The sequence below is a fragment of the Hibiscus syriacus genome, unplaced genomic scaffold, assembly GCF_006381635.1.
Source record: "Hibiscus syriacus cultivar Baekdansim isolate YM2019G1 unplaced genomic scaffold, ASM638163v2 tig00110641_pilon, whole genome shotgun sequence".
In the NCBI taxonomy this organism is placed as follows: Eukaryota; Viridiplantae; Streptophyta; class Magnoliopsida; order Malvales; family Malvaceae; genus Hibiscus; species Hibiscus syriacus.
The window spans coordinates 310,335-318,026 of record NW_024062809.1 but is presented as its reverse complement, the minus strand read 5'-3'; the positions used below and the strand labels follow the sequence as shown (position 1 = coordinate 318,026).

General features: G+C 35.8%; 2 pseudogenes; both read left to right on the top strand.

Annotated features, from left to right (window-relative positions):
* Positions 1-466: 466 nt before the first annotated feature.
* LOC120136967 lies at positions 467-6,493 on the top strand (annotated as a pseudogene).
* Positions 5,698-6,569, top strand: LOC120136974 (annotated as a pseudogene).
* Positions 6,570-7,692: the final 1,123 nt, after the last annotated feature.

Here is a 7,692-nt window from a genome sequence, read left to right as displayed (position 1 = left end):
CTGGCTGTCCTGTTGTGGTACTGGATCCATCTTGCTAAGCTTGCTGTTGTAGATTGAAATTATTCTTTGAATAAGGTTTTATTTATCAACTAATCTTGAGTTCTCATGTTCTTCACACACAACAAAATGGAAAAAAATGCAACAAGAAAAATAAACAGTGCAACTTTTCAAGCACTGTTTGTTTCTTGGCTGTTCCGTGGACCCTTTTGAGTTTTTTCCTCTTTCTAATCCGCGTCATTGTAATTTTTTTTATTAAATGCTCCTTTACAGAATCTGCGACAAACTTTGGATGATCCAACACATAATGGTTTTTCAGTGGTGAGTACTGTGATATTGATGCATTAATTCAAGTTTAGAGTAAAAAAATGGAAATAAATTTTAGTTGGGAACTGATTCTTTGAATTTCCTTTGCATCTTGTAGTGTATTGTGGAGGAAATTCAAGGTCCAGCACAAGCCGCTTTCGTAAATGGCGTTTTATATCTGGGTAAAGAGTTTAACAACCCTTTCTAAGTTATGATGCTACTACGTTATATTATCCCCGTTGGTGTAGATGTGATGGCCGTTGCTTTAAAAGATAACTTTAGTTCATGGTACATGTAATCAGTTAAAAGGTGTCAATTCTTTATGTGTGTGGTTTTAAGTTATTTATTGGGGATTTAGAAAGTTGATAACACTTATGATATAAAACTTGTCTATTTGTTCGGTTTATATTTTAATCTAAAAGTTTTTCCTTATGGTGTTTTTGACATTCATACCTTGCTCTGACTTTCTTTTTAAGTATTCAGGCATGCATATCCTGGTAGTCCTTGTGTATTTGGACTTGTTGGGGTTGATCATGATCTTGATTTTCCAGAGCCAATGCCTGTTGTTGGTATGAACAATTACTTGCCATCATCTATAATGTAGTTTCTTTAGATAATGTTCTTGATAAAAGTTTTGTAGTTCTCTTGCAAGCAATTTCTGTAGCCCCTACAGTGTTATTCTTGTTTGCAGCCATCCTAGTCTCTCTCTCTATCTCTCTTCGTCTTCGTCTTATTGGACTGCAAGTATTCAATCTTAGAATACCTACCATTTAATCCGTTATGGATAGATATTAAGCTTGGATGCTTGTAATCTCATTCCTTCTCTTCGCCTTCTATGCTTGAATGGCCGCATATCCATGTTGAGAGACAAGAAGTCATGTTATGGGTGCTTTCAAGTTTTATTTATTTGATAAGCTTCTGGCTCGTAATAATTAATCATCCCTGGCTCTTTAGGGATATCACGTTCTGCAAGGGGTTGTTGCATAACTTTGGTCTTAGGACTATGAAAACATATTCATCAGAGGATGGTCTTACTGAGAAGCATTGGTAACCAAGCTGTGAACCTGTCGATATCATCACCTATTTCTTCATTCATCATTGAGAGACAATGCTTCAGGTTTGCTTAATCTTTGAGACACGTTGTCATCAGAAGAATATGCAAAAGAAACATTTAATCTATGTTATTGTTGCTCAAGGTGAATGTTAATTACTTTCTAAATGGATAGAAAACATAAATATATGCTGTACGTGTTAACTGAAATGATGTCTTCAAAGGCCTTGATAAATACAACTTAAAATTTATAGGTCTGTTGATTGTTTATCGATATAAAGGGTGCTTGGTCTCTAGTTTTTCTGCTAAACTCTTCTTGATGACATTAGAAGTAATTCTCTAATTTTTTGCCATTATGATATTCAGTTTTTGGAATAGGGTTACTTTTGAGAAAGAACATTGATTATGATTCAAATTTCTGGTCCATAGGAAATCTATCATGAAATAGCGCATCATAACCCCTGTTTCATAAAAAAAATAATTCTCGGAGTCTGATGAATGGTTATTTCTTCTCCTTTTATGCTAAATTACATGGTCAACTTTTTACTGTTGCAGGAACTTCCCGTTGGGGGAATTTGGTAAGGGAGGTCTGTTGTGGGGAGAATGCACTGCCAGACAATTTGAATGGTTTGGAGGCGATCCTCTTACTGAGCTACTGTATAAGGTTGACATTTGATCTCAGCAAAGCCTATACTTTAGTATATCGTACCTTCTATTAAATTTGCATTTTATGCTTTATTCAACCATCTTAGGTAAAGGAGCTTTATGGGCTTGACAATGAGGTTACTTTCAGAAATGTCACCGTGCCTTCAGAAAACAGACCCCGTTCTTTACATCTAGCAACAGCTACACAGATTGGTTTGTTTAACTTCGTTTCATTCCAATATCCAATTGTCTGTTTAATACTGAGTCCTTGAATATCTATCTTTCCATGGTTACATTTTTCCAGGTGCCATCCCAACAGAAGGAATACCCTGTTTATTGAAGGTGCTGCTTCCATTGAGTTGTACTGGATTACCAGCTCTGTAAGTAAAAACCTGTTGTTTGCTGGATATGAATTTGTTTTTTTTCCTGTCAAAATGTTTCGGAATATTTAGAATCGATTTAAGTCTCAAAATTTGATTTTTAGCGGGGGTGGCTGCAAAATCAACTTTTTATGGACTTAACTGTAGTTATTATTTTTTCTCACAAGACCTGTTGTAAAAAGTGATTGCCGCCTAATTTTGTTGATTGCTGCTCTCAGGTATATTAGGATATGCTTCTTAATCCTCTCGCTCATGAGATTGCATCCACTATTCAAGCTGAGATGTTATATGTTTTATATACTGATGCAACATTGGCAATGGATGCTAGTATATTTTTGCTGATGTGATATGTACTTAGAGTTGCCAAGAAATGTTTCACTAAAGATGCTTCTTTCATAGAACATGCTATTTAGAATACCAGAACTGGAGACAAGCTTTGTGATTGTCTAAAATGTTTTTCATCATTTTGAATAATTATTCCAGCTGCTATCATATCTTGATTGTTTGACACGTGATAGTCTATGCTAATTTATAGTACATATATGTACAATTCAGATTCTGCACTAACTCATATTTCATGTGCAGTAATTTGCAGACTTATGAACAGTGTCAAATGCTCAATGCCCGAGTTTACTTGTGTCTCATCTGCAAAGGTTTATTCTAGTTCCTCTATTTTTTATTTTGCATATTCCCCAAGAGGAAAGTTTTATAAGTTGATTGTTTAAGCCTTTTTTTCTTGTTTGCTTGTCCGCAGTTTTCATTTTTTCTTTCTATTTTGTTATTTTGTTTGTGCTTTTGTTTCTAATTCTTGAGATTTGACTGTTTTGCAGCTTGTGAAGCTACTTGAACTAAGGGAGGCCAACCATATTGAATTTTGCAGAATAAAAAATGTTTTTGATGAAATATGCACATGCATAGAAGTATCCATCTAACAGATATTCTGAATTATTGATGGATCCTGCATGGGAAGCCACAGGGTTGAAAGTTGTCTTGATTCACTGGTAAGTATAGCAGTCTGTATAGGCTGGAAATGCAATTGGAGCAATGGTTTTTATGTTCTTCTAGAATTTATGGGTCTTGATTTTTTCCAGGTTAGCGAGTGCGAATGGCTTTCAGATAGAATTGGTCAAATGATTGTTTTGGATGGTGAAAGTGATCAAAAGATTGGTTCATATGCAAATATTCCTGATGATTTTTTTGAGGACATGGAATCTTCGTGGAAAGGGCGAGTCAAGAAGATCCATATAGAAAAAGAAGTTGCAGAAGTTGAAAGGGCAGCTGAGGCCATATCATCAGTGGTACGCTTAGTACACTGTTTCATGCAGCACATTTTGCACTTTCCCAGTTGATGATAGGACATCATGGGTTCATTACTAACTTCATTAAGAAGGCCGATGAGCTGGAATTTTGGACTAAAATTTGATTTTGCAGTGTATATTTATGTATAAGTGGAAATCCGTTAGGTGCTAATTTGTGTGTTATCCTTTTCAATGTTCATTTTATAGTACGTTCAGTCCCCTTTATTGTCTTCTGTTTAACTTGCTTGTAGATAACTGAGGCTTTCCTCCCCATCATCTCAAGAATAAAAGCGACCTCAGCTCCACTTGGTGGCCCAAAGGGAGAAATATTATATATTCGAGAACATGAAGCTGTTTGGTTTAAGGGAAAGCGGTTTGCACCAGCCGTATGAGCTGGTACTTCTGGGGAAGAACAAATTAAGCAGCTTAAGCCTTCTTTAGATTCGAAAGGTAGAAAGGTTGGAGAGGAATGGTTTGCCACAACGAAAGTAGAGGACTCTAATGAGGTGTGCTATTAGGTTTTAACAAGTCCCTTTCTGGAAATGCTTACATTTCTATTCTTTGCCTATGTTGCTTCAACTTGCCATTCTTTCTTGAAATACCCTTGTCCGAAACATATTCGGGCATGGGTATGAGGATACAACCTCCAATGAACTTTCAAATACACGAAAAAACTTAAAAAGAAAAGACTGAACATTCGAACACATACTTTTCATCTAACACTTACACTAGAGTTCGAGTTGCATAGTTATTCACGACAGATTGATATGATTAATTTAATATATTTACTTGTGTTTCAGGTACCATGATGCTGGTGCGAAGGCAGAGGCAAGAGTTTTGGAATTTTTAAGAGGACTTTCTACTGAGTTACAGACTAAGATAAACATCATTGTCTTTGCTTCTATCTGCTTGTTATTGCAAAGGCATTATTTGTTCATGTGAGGTCAGTTATACATATTATCTATATGAATCTTCCTATATATATTCCCTTTCTGAAGACATTCATAGCATGGTGAATGAAATGAAAATTCATGGGTTAAATTCCTAAAACCACGCGCCATTTCATCTTGTGAAGAAATTCCTATTTGTAATGCACTTGGTCTTTTTGAAGCTTTGTTAGCTTTATATCGGTTTGAATGCTGCTGTATATCGAAGTTTGAAACTTCTTCATTCTATTACTTGACCTGATTGTGCCCTCAAACATGTGGTGCCCAATGTCTCGACACATTAAACATGGCACCATTTAATTTTTTCATAATGAGTTATTAATAGTTCATCCTTGTATATATGTATATAAAAATCCAGGTTTGTATTATTTTCTCGAAATCTATTCTAATTATGACTTCATCGTTCTTTACAGCGAGGGGAGAAGAAGGAAATGGGTTTTCCCTACACTTCCAGGATTCAGTAGTTCTAAGGTGATCATCAAAATGTTACTATATGATTCGTCTTCGCCTCCTGTCATTTTGACAGGGTGATTATATTGACTCATGGTAGATCTAGTAATGTTGACTCATTGATCTAGTAATAATCTGAAGCATCATTCAACAAAGAGTATACGGATAATACTCGCGTCAGTGATAAATTATTTATGATGTAGCGTGACAAGTAAAGTTAAAGATTTTGAGTTACAACAGGAAATTATCATTTTTGAATAATCTTTAGGCATTATACATAAAGAACTTTTTCGATTTTGTGTTTTTAATGCAGGGTGGAGAATCGATTGATGAAACGAAAGGGATGGAGATAATTGGACTGACACCGTATTGGTATGATCTGTCTGAAGGCAGTTCTGTGCATAATACGGTTGATATGCAGTCATTGTTTCTTTTGACAGGACCAAATGAGGGTGGTAAATTGAGCTTGCTTTGATCGATTTGTGCAGTTGCCTTACTCGGAATATGTAGATTTATGGTTCCTGCTGAGTCGGCCTCAATTCCTCAATTTGATTTGATAATGCTTCACATGAAATCATATGATAGCCCAGCTGATGGATAAAGCTCATTTAAGGTATGTCAATCTCCGTAGACTGTCATGTAGAATTTCACCTACAGTGGTAGTTGTTTAAGTTTTGGTGTACGATGTAGCTGAAATGGTCTTTCAATTTTCTCAATCACTATTTATTGGTGGAAATATAAAAAGCATGTCATGCATCTTCAAAATTCTCAAGTAGAAATGTCAGAGATGCGATCTATTGTTAATGGAGCCACTTCAAGGAGTTTCGTGCTTATAGATGAAATTTGCCGAGGAAGAGAAACAGCAAAAGGGACCTGCATTGCCGGTAGCATCATTAAGGCTCTTGATGAAATTGGGTATCTTGGTATCACTTGCATGAAATTTTTACTCTGCCACTTTGTGCGAGGAACACTGTATATAAATCAATGGCTATGGAATATGTTAATGGGCAAACAAAACCAACTTGAAAATTAGAAGACATGACCTATAAAGAAAGCCTTGCATTTGTAACAGCAAAGGATGAAGGACTTGCTGAGGCAATAATACAAAGAGCTGAAGAACTTTATTCGTCAGTCTATGCAAAAGATGTTCGGACTATTTGACGCATAACTCGCACAGTTTGGTTTCGAAGGAGCTCATCTTCAATCAGATAAAGCTCCAGCAGGATCTCTCGGTTGTACGACTCAGCCAGAAAACAAAATGGAAGTATTGCACGATGTTAAGACTGTTGTTACCTTAATATGTCAGAAGAAGCTAATAGAGCTCTATAAGCAAAAAAAAAAAAAAAAAAAAAAAAACACATCAGATGTTCCTGTTTTAAATTGTGTAGCTATTGCTTATAGGGAACAACCGCCTCAATCAACTATCAGCGTTTCTTGTGTCTATATCATGTTCAGACCTGATAAGAAACTATACATTGGAGAGGTATTTTTCTGATCTATTTATTGTTATTGTTGATTCGAACTTTGAAGTTAAAAGGAAAGTTGCGTCTCCAAATGTAAATCTTATACCATGATGGTCTTTGTGAGTAGACGGACGATCTTGTCTGTCTAGTGTAGAGAAATCTTATGGTCTGATGAAGATTGTTCTATGGTGGTCGCTTTTGGAATTAACTCTTTGTGCATTTGCATTCTTGTTTTGCATTAGATCATTAAAATTTTTATTTTGTTATTATTGATTTTATAATAATTCTTGTCACTTTGTTATCTTATTTGTACTAAATTATTTTTTGCGTTGCCTTTTTTTCTGCTTGCATCACATTATCATAACATTTTTCATAAGTGTTGATTTGTGTGTGGTCATCAAAGTAAAATGTTTTTATGATGGACAAAGGGCTTCATGATCAAGTAGACTATAACATAACTAGTGAATGTCATCTGAGGAATCTCGAGAATAGTGGAGAATTGTGCACCCAAAGATCGTATGTCTGACGAAGAGCATAAGGAGATAAGTAATATGAGGGAGCAAACGTCCAAGATGATGGATAGAATAACTGCTTTGGCCAAAGAAAAAGAGACTTTTGCAAAAAGAAAGAAAGAGTTCAATGAAAACAATCACGCGATGTTAATTACACAAGGGGTTACTTTAGAGCAAGTTGATTCTAGCGGATTTGAAAAATCACGTATAATCATCATTCGTATCAACAAGTTGTCTGGAGACACCAAGGAAATGGTGACAACGGTGGAAGTTCAGAAAGATGAGAAGAAGCCATGTAATCATAACTCGTTGGTGCCTGAGAGCCTACTTTCAACATTAGGAGAAATAAACCTAAAGACTCCAGTTCAATCCAAACCAAGAGGTGACTCTAATTTTGATTCTATCCTTATATCATATAAGGAGTTGTATGATAAGCTTTTAGAAGCCCGAGAGGTGGCCCTGCATTATGTGAAACCTTGACAGACTCCATATCCAAATTGGTATAACATCAATGTTCGTTGTGAATATCATACCGGAGCTTAAGGACATTCCATCGAGAACTGCTCCGCTTTCAAGCATCGAGTCCAACATCTTTTAGATCATGGAGTATGAGTTTGAGATGAAAGGTCAACTATTTGGTAGT